Source organism: Tiliqua scincoides, chromosome 7 (genome assembly GCF_035046505.1).
Source record: "Tiliqua scincoides isolate rTilSci1 chromosome 7, rTilSci1.hap2, whole genome shotgun sequence".
Taxonomy (NCBI): domain Eukaryota; kingdom Metazoa; phylum Chordata; class Lepidosauria; order Squamata; family Scincidae; genus Tiliqua; species Tiliqua scincoides.
The window spans coordinates 20541453-20562800 of NC_089827.1; the positions used below are offsets into that span (position 1 = coordinate 20541453).

General features: G+C 44.0%; 1 protein-coding gene and 1 pseudogene across 2 annotated transcripts in view; one reads left to right on the forward strand and one right to left on the reverse strand.

The window, feature by feature from the left end:
* The window catches only part of SLC16A7 (solute carrier family 16 member 7), a 132996-nt gene that overhangs the window by 21469 nt on the left and 90179 nt on the right, over nucleotides 1–21348 (forward strand). The window lies entirely within an intron of this gene.
* Nucleotides 15813–15929, reverse strand: LOC136657829 (5S ribosomal RNA; annotated as a pseudogene).

The following is a 21348-nucleotide window of genomic DNA, read 5'->3' on the forward strand; positions in this document are numbered from 1 at the left end:
AGAGAAAATGTAGTCACCGAAGAAGCACTGAACAACATTGAGTGCCTGCCTGTGCTGGAAGAGCTTGACAGTGAACCAACCCTAGAAGAACTTCACGTGGCCCTGGACTCCCTTGCCTTTGGCAAGGCACCTGGAAAAGACAGCATCCCTGCTGAAGTCCTAAAATGCTGCAAAGAGATCATCGTCACTGAGCTGCATGAAATCCTCTGTCTCTGCTGGAGAGAAGGTGGAGTACCTCAAGACATGAGGGATGCAAACATCATCACGCTGTACAAGAACAAAGGTGACAGGGGTGACTGCAACAACTACCGCGGCATCTCTCTCCTTAGCGTTGTAGGAAAGCTGTTTGCCCAAGTTGTACTAAAGAGGCTCCAGGTACTTGCAGAGAGCGTCTATCCAGAATCGCAGTGTGGATTCCGAGCCAACAGGTCCACCACTGATATGGTATTCTCCCTTAGACAACTGCAGGAGAAATACAGGGAACAACGACAGCCACTCTTTATAGCCTTCATAGATCTCACAAAGGCTTTCGACCTGGTCAGCAGAGACGGCCTCTTCAAGATTCTCCCCAAGATTGGATGTCCACCCAGGCTCCTCAGCATCATCAGATCTTTCCACAAGGACATGAAGGGCACTGTTGTCTTCGATGGCTCCACATCAGACCCTTTTGACATCCGAAGCGGAGTGAAGCAGGGCTGTGTTCTTGCACCAACCTTGTTTGGGATTTTCTTCGCTGTCCTGCTGAAGCAGGCCTTTGGAACTGCAACAGAAGGCATCTATCTCCGGACCAGATCAGACGGAAAGCTCTTCAACCTCTCCAGACTGAGAGCAAAATCCAAAGTCCAGCTGAAATGTCTGCGTGACTTCCTCTTTGCCGACGATGCAGCTGTCACTACCCACTCTGCCAAAGATCTCCAGCAGCTCATGGATCGTTTTAGCAAGGCCTGCCAAGATTTTGGACTGACAATCAGCCTGAAGAAAACACAGGTCATGGTTCAGGATGTGGACTCACCTCCCTGCATTACAATTTCTGAGCATGAACTGGAGGTTGTCCATGACTTTGTGTACCTTGGCTCAACGATCTCCGACACTCATTCTCTCGATACCGAGCTAAACAAGCGCATCGGTAAAGCAGCTACCACGTTTTCCAGACTCACAAAGAGAGTCTGGTCCAACAAGAAGCTGACGGAACAAACCAAGATCCAGGTCTACAGAGCTTGCGTCCTGAGTACACTTCTGTACTGCAGCGAGTCATGGACTCTTCGCTCACAACAGGAGAGGAAACTGAGCGCTTTCCACATGCGCTGCCTCCGACGCATCCTCGGCATCACCTGGCAGGACAAAGTTCCAAACAACACAGTCCTGGAACGTGCTGGAATCCCTAGCATGTATTCACTGCTGAAACAGAGACGCCTGCGTTGGCTTGGTCATGTCGTGAGAATGGATGATGGCCGGATCCCAAAGGATCTCCTCTATGGAGAACTCGTGCAAGGAAAGCGCCCTACAGGTAGACCACAGCTGCGGTACAAGGACATCTGCAAGAGGGATCTGAAGGCCTTAGGGATGGACCTCAACAAGTGGGAAACCCTGGCCTCTGAGCGGCCCGCTTGGAGGCAGGCTGTGCAGCATGGCCTTTCCCAGTTTGAAGAGACACTTTGCCAACAGTCTGAGGCTAAGAGGCAAAGAAGGAAGGCCCATAGCCAGGGAGACAGACCAGGGACAGACTGCACTTGCTCCCGGTGTGGAAGGGATTGTCACTCCCGGATTGGCCTTTTCAGCCACACTAGACGCTGTGCCAGAACCACCTTTCAGAGCGCGATACCATGGTCTTTCGAGACTGAAGGTTGCCAATACATGTATATCATAAAGTTGTTTCACAACAACATTGTGATGCGGCAATGAATGCAGACAGCAAGAATGCTAGATGCTCACTGGATGCAAGTCACATGGGCCAGTGTGTTTGCAGAGGACAAAGAGAGATGAGTCATGAGTGCAATGAATCAGGAAGTTTTCCCCATGTTGCTCAGTATGGTACACAATTTGAAACTTATGAATTGTTTATTTCTGGAATTTTCAATTTAATATTTTTGGACCGCGGTAAACCACAGATAACAGAAACCATGGAAACTGAATTCACTGATATGGGAATTCTGCTGTATATAGATTTTTATTTTGGCTGCCTGAAGTAACTGTGGAATGAGGAAGGACTTCCTTATCTCAGTTGATAAGTAAACTGGGATAACTTCCTTGGCAGTATTCTAGTTTTACATCTCTAGTACCACTTATGTATAACAGAGCAAAGTTTGGTCCTAGAAGGTGGTAGGTAGGACTTTACATAAATGGGCTTGGGGATAGTTGATGAATATTAGAGAATGTGTCCATGATGTAAATCAGGGATGCCCAAACCCCGGCCCTGGGGCCACTTGCAGCCCTCAAGGTCTTCCAATGCGGCCCTTGGGGAGCCCCTAGTCTCCAATGAGCCTCTGGCCCTCCAAAGACTTGCTGGAGCCCACATTGGCCCAATGCAACTGCTCTCAGCGTGAGGGCGATTGTTTGACCTCTCACGTAAGCTGTGGAGTGAGGGCTTGCTCCACTGCTTGCTGTTTCACATCTGTGATGCAGTAGTGGCAGCAAAGGAAAGGCCAGCCTTGCTTTGTGCAAGGCCTTTTATAGGCCTTGAGCTATTGCAAGACCTTCATTCATTCATTCATTCATAGAAGTTCATCTTTAATATATTCATTTATGTAAACTTATGTAAATTTATTCAAATTTCAAATTTAAATTGATTCTTTTTTTCCCCGGCCCCCGACACAGTGTCAGAGAGACGATGTGGCCCTCCTGCAAAAAACTTTGGACACCCCTGATGTAAATGGAGAAGCATTAAGCTCTGTGCCATAATTTCATGTTATTTCTGAAATGGTTCTTTATATACTTCTCTCCACCCTGATAGCTCTGTACTTTTATAATAATAATAATAATTATAATTATTATACTGGATGATCCAGCAAGGTTCATTTTTATAATTATAATTATTATACTGGATGATCCAGCAAGGTTCATTTTTATGATCACATACAGCTAACAAAATTAAAATGTTCTCTACCTTTTAAGCTTTAACCTTTGTCCCACATCAGCCACTCAAGCATGTTGTTATTAAACACCCTGACACCCCTTACTAAGTCATATTACTCAATTCTGGCATCTCCATTGTTATCTAAGCTAATAAATCTTCAGCTGTGTGCGTGAGAACTGGATAAATAATTCATCAAACAGTTCATTGTTCAGTGGAAGTTGTCCATTCTTTTTGGAGAAGTGATTTTAACTGATAGTTGTAATGAAGGGTTTTAATCATGACCCTTCTCTAATTTCTCTTGCATGATGTTTTTCACTCACGATATAAGCCTCTGGCTTCTTTTTCCAAATGGTGTGGAAGAGCCATCTCAAATCCAAGGGAAAGGTTTTAATGAAATGTCCATATTCCGGTCTGAATCCTGCCAGTTCCCAGTGTCTTACTGGCATTCAAGTTACCCTCTTATGAGCTGAACATCTTACATCATTGAAGTCTCCTTTGGGCACCGGTATGTGTCATCACTGCCATTCACCAGAGCCTGGAGACCTCTATAAAGGCTGTAGCTTGTGTAGCATAGATAAGATCCTCTCTCCCACAAGTCTCACAGATGATTGAAGGATAGAGATGGTGCAGGAATCTAGCTCACGTCGAGATGGATACACTCAGTATCAAAAGTTCATACATGTACAAATCCTATGATGGAAACTACTTTTCATTGTCCAGTGTGACCCTGAATTCACATGCTGGGCAATACCTACTATTGTTGCTGTGATCTGGGTACATATGAAACAGGGTCTTACTCAAACCTACAGCCTTCATGGCCTGATTTGAGTCCTCCCTACTTTCCATGTCCCCAGATGACTCTAGAGAGCTTGCCCCAGGCTCCCAAGCCCCAGTCTGTGCCAACGCCTAGAGGCCTCTTCAAAAACCTTGGAACCTGTCAGGAATCCACCCACAGAGGTGAGCAGAAAGTATTAATACATGTTCCAGATTGTTCTTATTTTATTAATATGAGTGCCTTCTCTTTGAATCTCTTCTTGGACGACCAGCTGCATGTAACCTTATATTAAATTTCTAATCCAAATTGTAAGGATTATGTAAAAAAAGAAAGCCACTCTTTTCTAGTGCACATAGTTTAAAAATAAGGAGCATGCAACGATGGCTATTATTTATGATTGTGAATATGTAATGTCATATTTATCACGTGTACTTAAAAAGTTCCATATACTGTATGTCCCATGCTGCTTTCCTTCAGCAAAGATGGACATTTCATCTGCTTGTGAGAATTATCTGTGGAGAGCAACATATATTGAGGCTGTATGTGCCAATGTATGTGCTCTCGTAAAAGGCCCAGTGATGGAGTGAACATGGCACCACTGCTGGGCAATTCAGACCCTCTGCCTCTGGTAAATGTACCTGGTTGGCCTTCTGGTCAACCCCTCCCTCACCATAGCATGTCTTGTGTTGGCAGGGCTGTATACTATGGCATGGAGGAGGGTCAGTTTGGGCTGTTAGTCATTTTCCATTATTTTCACAGTGTGATCCTCAACAGCTTCCAGTGGAACAACATGATTCTTAAGGTATTCTGATTCCAGACTACTTAGGACTGTAGTCAAAATCAGCACTTTGAATGGAGTGATGAAATGAATATGTAGCTGTTGAAAGTGTCTATGAATATGAGAGTTATGTGATCCAAGCTGCTGGCACCATTTAAGAATCTAACAGTTGCATTTTGAACCACATAAAGCATCCGTACTGTCTCCAGGGCAGTCCCGTGTAGAGTGTGTTACAGTAGTCTAATAGTAGCAGTCTAACTAGGTGAGGGGCAGGGGTGATGACGAGGGCAGGGGATGTTGGGTTGGGTTCAGGAAGGGGGTAGGTTCGGTGGCTGCGGCAAATCCTAACCCCCTCTCCAGACCCAATCCTGTGGCATGGGTCCACAAGGACCTGCACCAGATATTTAGCAAGCGCAGATTTGTGTAGGCCCCCTGCATCATGGAGACTTACCCCCTCCCTCTGCAGGATGCAGCAGTAAGCATTTTTGTGTGGCTGCATTGGTGGCAAGCAGAGGGGTGGAGAATTCGATTGGGCTTGAAGTGCTGTGTTACTTTTGCTGGATAGTTTGTCTTTGTCACTGTGTGTGCATTCAACCCTTTGCCTGAACGAGAATGCTAGAATATTACAGAATCCCTTTTCATTGGAAAGTTCGCTTGTGCAGAACCCATAATGCTATTTTACTGTTAACAATTGTTCCTTATCCTGTGAATGTCTAAAGGTCTGAGCAGAACAAAACAAGTCAAGTTTTCCTATAAAACTGTCCCAGGGCGCTGCCAAATTCACAAATAAAGACGCAGTCTTGCTTGAGGTCTTGCTGCTCTGGAGGATTCAATGCTTGTTACATCAGAAAATATGAATTTCATTTTATTTCTATGTGTAGTTGAGGTTATGAAATTTCTTTTCTATGTCATTTCCTCACATGCACTTTCAGTGCTTTCTGGACTGAAGATTATTGTAAAGGATAAATTGTGTTTCTGTATGTCAGCCATGTATAAAGGTTAAATAAGAAAACTGATCAGTTCTGAGAGAACTGGTCTTCTAAGAAGGAGTTAGTGTGCAATCCTGTACAAATCTCCTGGGAGTAAGCACAATAGGACTTACTTCTGAGCAGACATGCCTAGGATTGCACTCTTAGACTCTGAACATCATTGCTAAACTAGGCTCACTTGAAGATTATGGTAGTTTTAATAAATGCCCTTTACTCCTCTTAAGTGGCCTTCAAAAACTGAAAAAGTGGAACCTGTTGCAACTAAGTAACCTGAGATGCCTTTTCCATTTGCAATTGGTTGCTTGAAATAAACAATAAAACAGCATGCTTTATTATCCACCAATCAGGAGTACAAAAAGGCTTTAAATGCTCAAACAAACTGTAAAATCTTTATATCCACTGAGAGTTGATTATTGTCTTTGGACTGCTGTCTTTTACCAGGTAAATGAATCACTGCTTTCTCTTCCTGTTTTAATTAACATATAGTGTTGGACTGTACAAATGAATATGAATAATTGAATTTGAAGCAGCAATGGCATGCATATTGAATTTTTTTAAATGTGCTATCGTATCAGTGTGATTTTTTTTAATTGTACGTTTCACGTGTGTCTAAGCAATTTTTAAGTTTTATATACCGGCACCTCAGGCTGCAAATCTGCTAAACTAGATGAATCCTATTTAATTCCAGTCACTTGAACACAACTTTGTTTAAATCAAAATGCTGCAGTTTGACTAGATTGCAGATGAAGATGGAAACTTGCTCATGAAAATGGATTTTCAGTACCTGTTAAAAGGCTGGCCAAGCCTTTTAGCTCCGAGAGTTTTCAAGTTTTGCTTTGTATCCCTTGAAAAAGAGATTTGTAAAATTGCTTCATTCATGAAAAAAACAAAATAGCTATTTCTCAAAATTGACAGTGTATTCCTAACAGGTATATTAAGCAAAGCCCCTGCCTTAAATTGCAGTACTGAGCAATTTTATGAATGCTAATCGCTAGCTTATGAAACGTTTCTGTCCAAATAACCCTTTATCTACTTCATCAAATTGGCTATACCTCTGGGTACTTAATGAAACTTTACCTGCTATGGTGATGAAACACCTGTGTAATGTACAATGCTTTAGTTATTTCACAAATTTTGAAAAATGAGTTGCCAAGTTCATCAGTTAGGCAGGGGATTGCTTCATTTGTGTGGTTCCTGAAATCAAGCTGCAGTTTTGCTTATCAAGGCATTCTTGGTTTCATGAATTAGAGGAGTTCAAGTGCATTTTAGGAACCAGGCAGCAATGTTTTGAGTTGTGCATTAGGCAGAGGATTTGCTTAATTACTACTGGTAATACTATTTAACATTTAGTGAGGGTCAACATCATGTTGTGTTATTCACAGATGGTACAAGACATAACCTGTTTCATGAATGAAGCAATATTTGGATTAGTAATTTCACAAGTTTAGCATGTGTATATGTGCACGTACAGCAGTCATTTGCCTGGAAAAAATCATCTATTGTCTAATTTGTGCCAAAGGGGATTGCTTTCAGCTTAAATTTAATCAACATTTGTTTAGACAAAGTAAAATCAAGCATGTGGGCATGTTTCATGGTGCAGTTTGGATCAAAAGGATGGGCAGCCCAATTCTATCCCCGGTGGCTCCTCTCGGTGCAGTGGTGCCAAAATGGCTAGCACTGTGTCGAGCTGCACCACTGGGGTCTCCAGAAGTCTCCTTGGGAGAAGGGGACTTTCATCCCCTTCCTTTGGAGGAAGCCCCAAGCCCTGCAATGTAACTTCTCAAGTCTGCACTGGTTATTTTTCTTTTCCCACTCCCTGTTCCTTTGCCTGTTCTGTTCCGCCCACTCCCCGCCTTTCCTGACCCAAAAATGCTCACCGCCAGCTGGCGCTACAGGAGCACTGACCAGCCCTCCACATGGCACCGAGGCTCAACACTGACTGCGCTGGCCCAGTGCTGGTGGCCCCTCCTCTCCGGGTGCTGCAGACATTCTTTACAGCATGTTTGTAACACTCTTCGCTAACACTGAACTTACATAGGTTTGGGTCCTAAGTGTGACTGACGGTGGAGTCCTAACCTTGTGTTAGGCTAGCAGAAGTCCCTTGCACTAGCCCAGGAGGGTTGCAAACATGCCGTAAAGCACGTTTGTGCCTCCTCATGTGTCGGCTGGGCTGGTGCAAGGACGCGCGCCAGCCCACAGAGGCTGCATCCAGCCTCCACGCAAACCTGGGAAGGTAAGGTTGCATTGGCTGAGCTTGGCCAACATAGGGATCTGATGATGGCGGGGAGAAGGCAGGAGGGAGGCATTCTGGGGCAGGGGGGAGGGCAGGCAGAGGGCGTTCCAGGGGGCAGGCGGGCAGGGAGTGGGAGGCGGGGCTGGGAACCAGTAGTTATGATGTATCCCAACCCCATTCCCTGAGCAGCATGGAGTGGCTCAAAGTTGCTCCATTCTCCTTGAACTTGTGCCACCTCCTGAGATGGCACAGGTCCAAGGAGACCCATTGGGACTATCGTGGCTTAACGAGGGTTAAGAGGAAGAGTTTCCTCTTGCCCCTGGCTGAGCGGATTCTGGCCCCAATCTTGCATTGGATACAGTGCAGGCCTCTTGGACTGCCTGTTCCAGTGCAAAATAAGATTGCACTGTACAATGTAAAATGTAAAAAAAAAAGTGACTAAAATATGAGTAAGGTGGTAAAAACCGAAAGGCAAAATTTATTCAGGGCCTTCAAGACTAGGACAAAGAGTAGGACTTTAATTTGGAAAGACAAGAGTGTGGGTGGGTGGCAGTAAAAGTATTTGAAAATGAGTTAGATGTTCTTGAAACAGAATCCCAGGAGGATGTTTAATGGGTTCTCAGAGAAGAGAGGGAGTTATAATGCTGGTCACCAGAAAGGAATAATCCTTTACGAAAAGGTATAGGCCCATTAAAAGCAGATGCATTGCTGGCTTGTGAGCAAGAAATTAGTCACAGTTGTGGTCTTATAAGAAATCATCACCATAGTGCAGAGATCCATGTATCAGACAGAGTTTTAAAAGTTTATGAAAAGTTGCCTGCCTTTAGACTAATTCCATATCATCTGTACAATACTTTGTGCCGAACTGTAAGCCTCCATATATTGTCACCTGCCAGGTACTTGTGGGTTTGCAATCTCTTTGATACTACAAAATCTAGAGGTTTCCCAGGAACTTAGAAGGCGTCAGTAAGACTGGCATTCCATATACAGGCCAGGAACTGCATTTCATCGTGGCCTGGATCAGAACCATCATGTAGTCATGTGAGAGCCCGATCCTGTTGGGCATTCGTGCTGGCGGAACAAATGTTCCACCACGCTGCTGCAAAAGCTCTGTAAAGCACTTTCTGGCACTCTGTCTAGTAGCATGCTGCCGGTATGTTTCTGCCCATGTTGTTGGCTCTCCCAACACCCACTGGAGCAAGTAAGTCAGTGGCAGAAGCAGGAGGGGTGGCGGGAGGACAGAACAGGGGTGAGAAGGCGCAATGAGGGGCATAATGAGGGGCAGGGAGGCTGCAGGAAGGGTGGATCTGACAGCGATGATACATGCCGTATCCAGTCTCCCTTTCCTGCAGCTGCCTGGCCCCTTTCTCTCCTTGGACTTGTGCAAGCAAAATCGTAAGCAATACAGAGGCATAAGGCAGTGTTTCTCAAACTGTGGGTCAGGACCCACTAGGTGGGTCGTGAGCCAATTTCAGGTGGGTCCCCATTCATTTCAATATTTTATTTTTAATATATTAGACTTAGGGCGCAGTCCTAACCGGCAGTTATGCCGGTATAGCTGGCCCTGGAGGGTTGCAAACGTGCCGTAAAGCATGTTTGCGCCTCCTTAGGCGGGAGCTGCGTCGGCGCGTTCAGATGCGCCGACACGGGACAGAGGCAGAAGTCTGCCGCAGCTCCCGTGCCACCGCTTGTGTCGGTGCAAGCGTGCCGAGATAAGCAGCAAAGGTAGGTGTGGGGGGTGTGGGGGGAGGGGGCGTTACTTGGTGGGGTGTGTGGGTGAGGATGGGCCCGGGGGCGGGAGCCGGGGGCAGCCTGCGACCCTGCAATTATGCCGGATCCCAACCCCCGTCCCCGGGGCAAGCGGATTGGCTTCAAGCCACTCTGCTCTCCTTGGACTTGCACCACTTCTGGAGGTGGCGCAGGTCCAAGGAGACCCATAGGGGCACGCAGCCCTTACCCACAGGTAAGGGGAAGAGCTTCTCCTTGCCTGTGGCTGAGCCGCTGCTGGCTGCAATCCTGCATTGGATGCAGCGCAAGCCTCCTGGTTTGCCTGCTCCAGCGTGGGTTAGTATTGCGCCCTTAGATGCTGCCATGGTATGTGACTGCATTTGGGGAAATATTACAGAACTGTACTTTTAACAGGCTACTATGTATATGCTTTTAACAATGATAGTCAATGGGACTCTCTCCTCGTTAAGTGTGGTAGAATTGCAAAAAGTTTCCCTGCCTAATGATGTCACTTCTGGTCATGACATCACTTTTCGCGGGTCTTGACAGATTCTCATTCTAAAAAAGTGAGTCCCGGTGCTAAAAGTGTGAGAACCACTGGCATAAGGGGATTTAAAAGTCTCTGAAGCCTCCTGATCTGCCCTCTCTACTGAATATAGTGCACCCATTTTTTGGCAGAGCTGCACCCTCAAAGGGGGGGGGGAGGATAAGATTGGGCTCTGAATCTCACTGAACAAACCCCTCATAAACAGTGAGGCAGTGCATTTTTGCTATTGGCATATTAACATTACAAGCTTTATGGCATGAGTGGACTGAAAGTTGGTTGTGGTTCACCTCTGGACCACTTTCCTGTTTCCGATGGACCATCGGAATCCATAATGAATGGTTCGGAATCCATGGTCCACTGTTTGCTGGATTCTTTCGTATAATCCTTGTTGAGGTGGATCTAAGATCCTGTGCGGTGTAGTGGATAAAGTCTTAAAATTTTGATTGGAGTCACCAAACTTCCAGCCCCAAACTGTACTGGGTCTTATTGGTGCAACCTATCTCAGAGGGGATAAAATGGGGGAAACTATGTACATATCCGGGGGATAAGAAGGGGAAAACTATGCACCCTGAGTTCCTTGGAGTAGGGCATGTTATAAATGAATATTTATTATCTTGATCTGATCCAGCAGACTAATGATCCTGAGTAGGTAGGTAGCCTTCAAGTACAGTGCCTAAAACCTGTGCCTTATTAGTATTCCTTTCACTGTTACTGGTTCCTGAATTGTTGTTTTAGAAGTAGCACACAGATTGAGTTGCCAAGATACCTTCAAGTCTCTTCAAACAGCCAAGAAAAAGAGAAAAATTGAGAACAAGAAATTTGCTTTCCTAACTCTTCTCAGTTCCTCCTGGATAGCCTTAAGCAGGCGTGCCCAAATCCCGGCCCTGGGGCCACTTGCGGCCCTCAAGGACTCCCAATGCAGCCCTCAGGGAGCCCCTAATCTCCAATGAGCCTCTGGCCCTCCAGAGACTTGCTGGAGCCCACACTGGCCCAACGCAACTGCTCTCAGCGTGAGGGCGATTGTTTGACCTCTCACGTAAGCTGTGGGGTGAGGGCTCGCTCCACTGCTTGCTGTTTCACGTCTGTGATGCAGTAGTGGCAGCAAAGGAAAGGCCAGCCTTGCTTTGTGCAAGGACTTTTATAGGCCTTGAGCTATTGCAAGACTTTCATTCATTCATAGAAGTTCATCTTTAATATATTCATTTATGTAAACTTATGTAAATTTATTCAAATTTCAAATTTAAATTAATTTTTTTTCCCTGGCCCCCGACACAGTGTCAGAGAGACGATGTGGCCCTCCTGTGAAAAACTTTGGACACCCCTGCCTTAGAGGAAGGAACTGTCATGCCTGACCCACTTAGTATCAGGCACATTGGGATGAAAGGTGGGACTAGCCAGGAGCACAGTGTGCAGTAAGGCCACAATACCATAATAAGAATGTAATTGCTTTATGGTGTTGGCATTGAGTTTGACAATCCATTTTGATCTCTTAGGACTATACAAAGGAACAAGAGTACAAATGAACAGGAAGTCACAACAGCCAGTGCTGGACTACTGAGAAAGACAAACAGGAAAGAGGGTACAAATTATTACATGGGTAATATAGAGAAAGGATAGCACTTTTCTTGTACATAAATGCTTCTCTCTCAAGCTGAGATTTCTCTGTATACAATCATCGCAAATTTCTGGGGGAGAATATAGGTGATTTGATATACCTTTGCATAAAAGGATTACTATAACCTGAAGATGGATTGAGCCATGTTATATGACGGCATAAAATCCCAGTAGCTAATAGTGATGCTTGAGCTACATTACCAATACATTATAAATTTAGCGGCATCTGTGGAAGGGAGGGAGAGTGACATGGGAGAAAATAGTAAGGGGAAGTCATTTTGTAGAATGCATGAGTGACAATCAAGAGTTCCAAACGGCAGAATGTTTCACAATCACAGTACACAAATAATATGGAAGTATGTATAGCACGATAGTACTTCTATATGCATTTGGAAGGTTTCTTTCTGGTAGAAATTCAGTGGCAATCAGCTTACACTGTAGGGAACAATGGAGGACATTGTGCTGCTTGCTAAATGTCAGTCTTACTCCATTTTGTATTTCCTTGCTTTTAGGAACTGAAATTCATCTCATTATATTTTTATAATTGTGCCCATGAGACTTATTCTCAAGTATGTTGAGGATTGCAGCCTCATGGGAAAGTAATTCCATAATGTACAGCATGTGCATTTGTTATCTTCCTTCTTGAGAACATCCTTGGGCATTGAGGTGGTGTCCTGACACATCTGCAGATACTATCTAGGATGAAAATGGAATTTGAAATAATATTTTGAATACTTTCAAAAAGTAGGTGGTTAATGCATCAAGAAAAGGGAGGGAGGAGAGAGAGAGACCTAACCTGACTTGTCTTTAAAATTTGTAATCTGAAATAGAAATTGCCAAGTTGTTTCAGAGCTAATTTAGAGCCCAATCCTATCCAGCACAGGAGATGCAGTGCCACGTGGCTCCCACTGTATTCTGTGCTGGATTTTGAGCAGGCTGGAGGTCTCTTCAGAGTAAGGGGACGTTTGTCCCCTTACCCAGGTAAAGCCCTAGCCTGCTCAATGGGGCTTCTTGGAGCTGCGCCAGCTAAATAGCCGTATGTCAGGCTTCCAAGCCAGGGAGGGGGATAGGAATTAGTGGAGGAGGCCTCTGCCAGTGCTACCCCTCTTCTGGACCTGTTCCAACTACTGTTCTGCCCTCCCCCGCCCAGAAATGCCTCCCCCATGCCCCCCCTGCAACCCTCCCCATGCCCCCACACTGCTTGGTGCTTACCTTCTCTCCACCATTGGCCAGAGCTCCTACCTAGGCATCAATGAGGTGGTGCAGGCCTCTTTCCAGTGCTGTTTACTCCCTGGGAGACACAAATGTGCCTTATGACATGTTTGCTATACTCATTGCGGGCACTGCGATCACAGCGCTGGCGCTAGGGCAGCATTAGATCATACTGTTATATTATTTTTACAGTAGGTGACAAGATTATAAACACAAAAGGATGGGGGGAAAAGATAACCTGGGTTTGCTGAAAAACAGAATGTCTCAACAGTCAGTTTTTGTAGGTAGAGTTTATGTTTCTTTATTATGTGCAGCAGTTGCTTCTTACTACTGTTCTTGTCCTTGAAACAGAACCTACACCAACTTTTGGCCCAATTCCATCAAAACACCCCGCCCAGTGCTGCAGTGGCACCAGCATGACTTTTGCTGCATGCACTTGTTAGGATTGGGTCCTGAAACCTTAGAGAAGCAGTTCCAGTCCGTGTTGATAAGACTAGCTTATTTATTTAAAATATTTATACCCCACCCCTTCCCACTGCATTCAGGGTGCCCCAATTGGTTTATAATATAATATTAAAAGCAGTTATTTAAGCTGTCTGAAAATTAGAAGCATAAAACCACTCATGAATCTGATCAAATAACTTTGATTCCGATGGGCCAAGGGTCTGATTCAGTGTAAAGCTGTTACCTGTTATTCCAGTGAGCAGATACGAAGGGTGCGGTTTTTCCCAGAGGCACCAATGTCCTCCTGTAGAGCGAGAAACCAGTCTGAATGAGGCTGTGGAAGAAAATATATATAGATTTGTTTAGTCTGAGTGCGCACACAATTCTAAGAAATGGAGCAAGGCCAACAATACTGAAGAGAAGAATATAAAAAACTGAGATATTTTTGTTTGTTTACTGGGCAGAATTTTAAAAAAGAAAAGGCAGGATTTTGTTGGGTGTTCCACTGATGTTTAGTATTTCCATGAATAGGACCTGGGAAAAGGGGAAGGTCAGGGATGGAGAAAGCCCTTGACATATCAAATGGTTGGCAACCTTCAGTCTCAAAAGACTATGTTATAAGCCTACAGCACCCGGTATTCCCAGGCAGTCTCCCATCCAAGTAGTAACCAGGCCTGACCCTGCTTAGCTTCTGAGATCAGACAAGATCAAACATGTGCAAGGTAACAGTTGCTGTCTCTGGTGTGCCACAAATGTCTTGCAGGTGTGCCACAGGAGTTTGGAGGGAGGGTCATTTATTAGTAGGGCCTTTGGGGGATGTGTGCCCCTCACCATCAGTGTGGTGTGTCTTGTCAGTTAAAAAAAATAACTGATGATATCCCTTGACAATTTTAAGTTCTTGTCCGTGGGCTGTGAGGTGAAAACAGTTGTTCATACACAGTGGGAGAAAATCCTGGACTAAAAGGTAAAAAGAAATAACTATTTTCTTGCTTACTTCTGTTCAAACCGTAGTCATCCCTTTTTAAAACCCATTGTGAAATGTCACTCTTGTTCAGAGCCGCATTCCTGCACTCGGTGCACCAAAAATATTTCTTCCCAAATGTCATTGTGTGGTTCCATATTTTTCTTTTCAGAATTTGGGTCATATTCATTAGTTTGTTATTAACTAGCCCACAAATAATTCCCTCTGCTGCAGTTAGCTGCTTGACTCTGAAGGAGCAGAATGGAGGTGCCTTATGACAGCCTTTTGAAATCATCCCTCCTTCACTCTAATGCAAGCACCTTGACAGCGCTGAAATGAAAAATGTTCCCAAGAGATTTTTATGGGCTTGCTACAATTTGTATTATTAACCTTCAGTGCACAACACCCACAAAACTTGTCCCAAGAAACTAATAATGGTTTGCTTTTTGTTATTTCATACAGTTACAGGCCTTAAAATTTACAAAAGTTACATTTTTTTTTTCACAATAACAATCACAAAAGTGAGCAGAATTTGTACAAAATGAACACTGAGGTTGACATGGAACAAAATAGGCCATGCTAAGCTGGTGTAAGAACTCCTGGTAAGAGATGAGACAACAATGTAAGACTAGGGCTGCATTTCTGCTTACTTCTGAGTTAGTAGGGATAGGATCAACTGCCTAGATTTATAAGAAAAGTTTCTCCTTCCTTGTTTTTTTTTTTTTTAACTCCAAACATTTGTATGTGGAAAATGGTATGACTGAGTGCAGTGATTTTCAGCCACTGTGTCATGATGGCACATTGGTGTAATGCAAATGGTCTGCAGGTGTGCCACAGGCGTTTGGGGGAGAACCATTTATTAGTAGGGCCATTGGGGGAATGTGAGCCCCCGCTGGTAGTGTGGTGCCAACAGTACCCTACAGAGGAACTTTGGTCTCCAGTGGCGTCCTCAGGATAAGTCCATGCTGGCCCACTAGGTCTACTCAGACTTGCACCAGCAATATCATTGGCACTAGTCTCGGAAAGGTAGATCAAGGCTGGGAAGGGGGTTAGGATTTGGTGGATGCCACTGCTGCTGAACTTGCCCCTTTCCTGGTCCCTTTGTGCTCTCCTCCCCACCCATGTCACTGCTCCATTCTGCCCAGTCCCCACTTTGTTCTGTCCAGCCTCACCTCCCTCCAACTCCCTATACATACTCACCAAGGCCAGCAGGTGCCAAGAGCCCACTGGTGCCCAGTGCTTGTTGCTTGCAGCAGCAGCCAGATCACATGTTCCGGCATGCCTCCTTTTCTGACAGCAGGAAAGCGCCTACTGCCGGTGGAATGCCTAGCTTCATTGTACTCAGTGGGACATACTTCAGAATAGACATGCTTAAAGTTCTGAACTGTGAACCAGGAATTTTCTGCTTTGAATCTTGGTGGTGGTTGGCAACCTTCAGTCTCGAAAGACTATGGTATAAGCCTACAGCACCCAGTATTCCCAGGTGGTCTCCCATCCAAGTACTAACCAGGCCTGACCCTGCTTAGCTTCCAAGATCAGATGAGATTGGGCATGTGCAGGGTAACAGTTGCTTGCTTTTGCCATGAACTCACTAGGTGGCCTCAGGCAAACCATTCCTTCCCAGTGTCAACTCTCTAGCTGCAGGATGCAAATAATAATGCTGACCTACTTCACAGGGTTGGTGTAAAGATTGCAACAAGATAATTAATGTGAAGTTCGTGGCAGACTCAAAAAACACTATACAAATGCTAAGTAGTACCAGTAGTGGGGATTTGACTGTATTCCACTTTTTCAGGGACTGACTAGAAGTATATTGTCTGAGGACCCAATCCCATCCAATTCTCCAGTGCCAGTGCAGCCGCACCAATGGGGCTTGCACCGAATCCTGTGGTGGGGAGGCAGTCACAGAGGCCTCCTCAAGGTATGGAAATATTTGTCCCCTGCATTGTGGTTGCACTGGTGCTGAAAAGTTGTATAGGATTGGGCCCTAAGTCTAGCAGGATGTTGTGTAGTTGTCTGAGAGAACTTATGCTTTGTCCCCCAGATTATGACAAAGAATATGCTTTGTCCCCCAGATTATGTTTTCTCTTTGTATCCCAGCACATCATAAGGAAGAAGCAGGAAAGGATCAAGAGGTAAATCCAGCCATTGAAGTATGATATTTTGTTTACTAGAGGACTCTTAACACAAAACATGTGAATCCTGACACCCTGATGGAAAACAGAAGAAGCAGAAAACCAAAGTGGTGTTAATATGTCCCTTTAAACAGAAATTGCTTTGTAGTTGTTGCCTCTTTAAGTGGAAGCGGAAGCACTTGATACATTTCAGTGGTAGTTTGTATTCACCTGACCTTTTCAGGTCAACTGATGGTCAAAGTCTTTGGTGAACAGATATCAGATGACTAAAAGCAACGTGCTCTGTGTTGTTGTGAGTGCTCTGTGTTGTTGTGATGGCAGACTTTTCTGCATTCGAACATCTAAGTAAAACTCCAATGCCAGCAAGCTCAACAGAGCTTTCAATGGGTTTATTAATTTCTATTTATAAACTGGGGGAACGTTATAGTTGACTGTTTGCAGTCACGGCTTTCTCAGTTTAATAAAGGACAACTAAATATGTTGTATCAAGTCAGAAACTGGTAAGTACTTACATTTTGTGAGAAACTAAAATTCAGGACTGTATCAGCGGGTTTTTTTGTATCAGAGGGTACATTTTTCATAATGTACAATTTTGAAAAACTGTCACTGTATTTTCCACATCCCATTCAATAAATACTTGTTAGTTTACTCTCAAATCAAGACCCTTCAAATGGACAAGATTAGTGGGAGTTTCCTCAAGGACATGAAGGACCCAATCCTATCCAACTTTCCAGTGTCAATGTTGCCCCGTGTTAACAAACCTCAAGGAGATCTCCTTGATTGCCCCCCCCCATGCAGAATATAGCACATGCCCTGTTAGCACAGCTGCATTGGTACTGGAAAGTTAGATAGGACTGGTCTCAAAGACACCTTATTATCTAAGTCTACCTAGTCACCTAGGTCTACCTAGACATCTAGTATCTAGATCACCTTAGGGTCTACCTTTAGATGCTGCCGATAAATCAGTCCATGAAGGAACATTTTGGATCCCTGTGGAATTTAGCTCTGGGAGAAATTATACCTGGTCACAGTGCCTGTTTTGAAACCTGGTGCTACCGAACAGTTATGAAGTGGGTGGGGACAACTTCAGGGAGGAAAGTGCCAGGCAGGAGGTGATCCTAAGCTCTCTGTATACCAACCATTCTGTCTTTAGCAACCTCATTCTCCAGCTGTTTTCTCCTTCCTTCCTGGCCAGCTAGGAGAAAAGCAGCTGGAGGAAGAGATTGCAGGGCTTGAGAAAAGCAGCAGTCAGACAGAGGGTTCTGTTGGTCACTTTTTAATTTGCAGTTGCTCCTACCTCACACTTTTCAGATGTTTACTGATGAATGAAATTAGACCCAGGTTTGCCACCATTGTGTGTAGTTCTGTCCTCAACTGAATGGGAGTGTCTGAGAGCTAATAGGCATAACGTCTCTGTTCCAGGAATCTGGAACTGACTAAGGTGCAGGGGGGAGTGAGAGGAAGAATTTGGAAATGGGAAAGAGCAGATAAGTGACGCTGTATTACAGCTGACTGTATTTTGTGTTAAAGCATTGTACACGACGATAAGAAAAAGCGCAACAGTTCCCATGAATCTGTATATTTCAAATGAGACTCATACTAAGTAGACTCACAACAGACCACTTCATTTTATTATTTTGTGAAAATCTTGCCTCTCCCTCAATTTTCATGTTGGCCATGGCTTGTTATCAGACTGGAAACTCAATCTTCATGAGTTGTGTAAATTATCCAGGACAGGCCCTGTGCCTTTCCTTTGACACACTTGTTTAAATAATAAAAAAGTCAAACGCATGCCCTTGAAGCTTGCTACAGTTCCACTGTAAGGTACCCTTGTTTGTGCAACATAGTCCCTCTGACCCAGTACATTTTTATAAGCTACTGTGCCCTGAGGCAGACACAGAGCTTCTTTAACCAGCACATTTTTCTAGTGGAGGATGCACATTGCATTTCTTTATGCATGCTGATCAGCCAGTTTCATTGGAATGGGTGGGTCAAGCTGTGCATGCCTGAGTTCTGTGTCCTCCATCTGCAATGGAGTGATAATCTGCAATCCACAGTCAACATAATTAGATTAAGATGATCTCACTCATAATATATTCTCTTATTATATACTCACTCTTAGTATATTCTCAGAAGCAACACATTGTGGACTTTAGCTTTGGGTTACATCATATGCAAAACCTGCTTCTATTCATGCTTAGTTGGTTGAATAGATAGAACTAAATGAGGGGTTGTCACTGCCAATAGCGACTCAGAGTCAAGATCTCTTTTTTCTCCCTGCCAAAGGTTATTGAAATGTGTGATATCAATACTTGGTGTATTTTTTTAGCCCTGTGCGCCATTGTTGGCTGCTGGGAGGGGGGTTGGAACCGCAAAATAATGATGCCGCTGGACACATTTCCGTGATTACATGTTACAGGAAAAGGAAGGTGAATTCCGTGTGGGGTTATCCACTTTAATTGCCACTTCTAGTTCTGCCCTAAATCTTGCTGAAGTCAATAGGATTTATCTCCATGCAAGCGTGCAGAAGTGGTAGCTCCCCTCAAGGCCGATTTAGTGGTGTAAACCAGAAATAGGAGGAAAGGAACCTGAAAAAGGGGTAACAACTAGCACACCTAGATTGTGAGCCAAGTCACTGCTTTGGATTGCGCCAGCTGCACACATCTTGTTAGACTCTGGGACTGTCAGTACAAACATCAGAGCTGACCCTTCGAGGAAAGACAGCTTTAGGAGCAGCTGATATGGCACAGGAGATGTAGGGCTAGTATTTGAGTGCGGCATATTTCTAAGCTAGAGCCACAGCTAAGAAAAATGTTGCGATGAGAAGGAAAAAGCTTAAAGGAAATGCTTCAGAAAAGAAAAAGAATGTTTCCAGGTCTTATTGCAGTTCTGGCAGAACTATGTTAATCTAATGTTATGTCTGCACACTAGCGCACACGTGAGCTGGCTGCACATCAGACATGCATTGATGTACAGCTGCCCCATGCAATTTGCAGTGTGCCACGGGTCAATTGCCCAGCATGGAACAATTTCCACTTCATGTCAGTGGCAACTGGAGCAATCAGTAGCTGCACTATCAGAAGAGGTGTCAGCACTATCTTACTGCATGCTGCCTTCTTCTTCTCTGCAAGGCTTGCATTTGTCCATGAACAGGTTTAATCCATGCCAGCACTGAAAAAACTGCAGGCTCTATCTATAAGGGTGAAAAGGATGGTATTGGCAGTGCATTCCCTGTGTATGGTTACTCAGTAATAAATCTCATTGAATCCAATAAGACTTATTTCCAAGTAAATGTGTATAGGGTTGCAACCTAAGAAACCTAACTGAAAAAATGCAGCTTGCCAACCTCTCCAGAAGGTTGACTAGGAAATGGGTGAACAAAATATGATACATGGTTCCTGTGATGCTGCAGATAACTAACTGGTCATTGAACAGCCCCGAGCCAAGTTACATGCTGTTCGTTGTCCATTGTAGGAAAAAAACAAAGAGGCAAGTTGCAACAGAGATCACCAAGTGGAAGCAATTAAGGGAACAAAATATGTAGAGAGATCAACGGTTGTGTTTTGTTTTTTTTATTTAAAGAAACAGTTTTATTAGAAACACAGTAAGCATGTACTCTTTTAACAAGGGCCTGTAATGTTATAACAGTTTCCTTGAGCCACAATGTCAAGCTGTGACCTGAGAATGACCCAAAGAAGAATGGGAAAAAGATAAGGATGTGTTGGTCTTATGAATATCAGTTACTTTACAGCATGCTTGGAAAAGGGAGGTCGAATGTTCAGCTGGCTGATGGGAACAACCAGGGTCAAGAGTTAGATAACAGCAGATGGAGCAAATCATGAGGAAGGGTGCATGACATGTAGTGGAGGAAGGAAAAATATTTATACCTCAAAGGATGTTCAGCACTGCTGATATTTTAGTGCTGGCTTTGCAAAGAGGTCAGCAACAAGTACTGTACAGCACTGATTGCATCCCAGAAAGCAAGACAGTTTGTAATGCTTGCATAAGTCTAGAGAGGCATGGCACACACTTTTTTTCTAAGCAAAAATTAATTCAGATGTCTGATCATGGCTTCTTAAGAAATAATAATAGTAATTGATTGATTGATTTCCCTGCTTTCCTATAAAATTTATCCAAAATAGCTAACTTCATATTTAAAGCATAAAACATTAAGATCAAGAAAATCCCAGCTGATACAAATATAATAAAACACACTAGCCTCAAAGCAGCATCAGAGTAAATCCTTTCAATATTAAACCATTAACAGTCAAAAAATATACTGAAACAAATGCAGCCCAGGCCTCTGCATACTTATTTGAGAGCCTTATTGAATGCAATAAAATTTACTTTTGAGTAAACATGCATAGGATTGCACTGTCGGATATCTTTTTAAATGCAGGAAGAGAAGAAGCTTGATGGATCATGTCAGAAAGGGCATTCCACAGTTTTGCTGCTACTATAAAAAAGAATCTATCTCTTATACCAACCCACTATATCATTAATAGAGATGGAACTCAGGCTCAGATCAAATGTGCAAAACCTCAAGTGGAAATCAGCATTTCCCTCAGATGTAGTGCGTGTTTGGATGCAAAACCATGTACCTTTTCCACTTCATAATCCTTGAATTTGGAATGAACCAGGTGTGTTTTGAATGTGTGGTTGGAAACACATATGGTTGCCCAATATCTATGGAGTTTGAGTCTTCAGAGGAGGTGAGAGGGTGTCTTAGACTTTCCCCTGGGGTGTCCCTTCTTCACCAGAGCTTATCCTTGCTTTTTCAGACTTTTAAACTCCCATCGATTCTGGCAAACAGGTGCTCCTGGAATATATGCAGATATAGGAGGATTGCTAAAGGATGA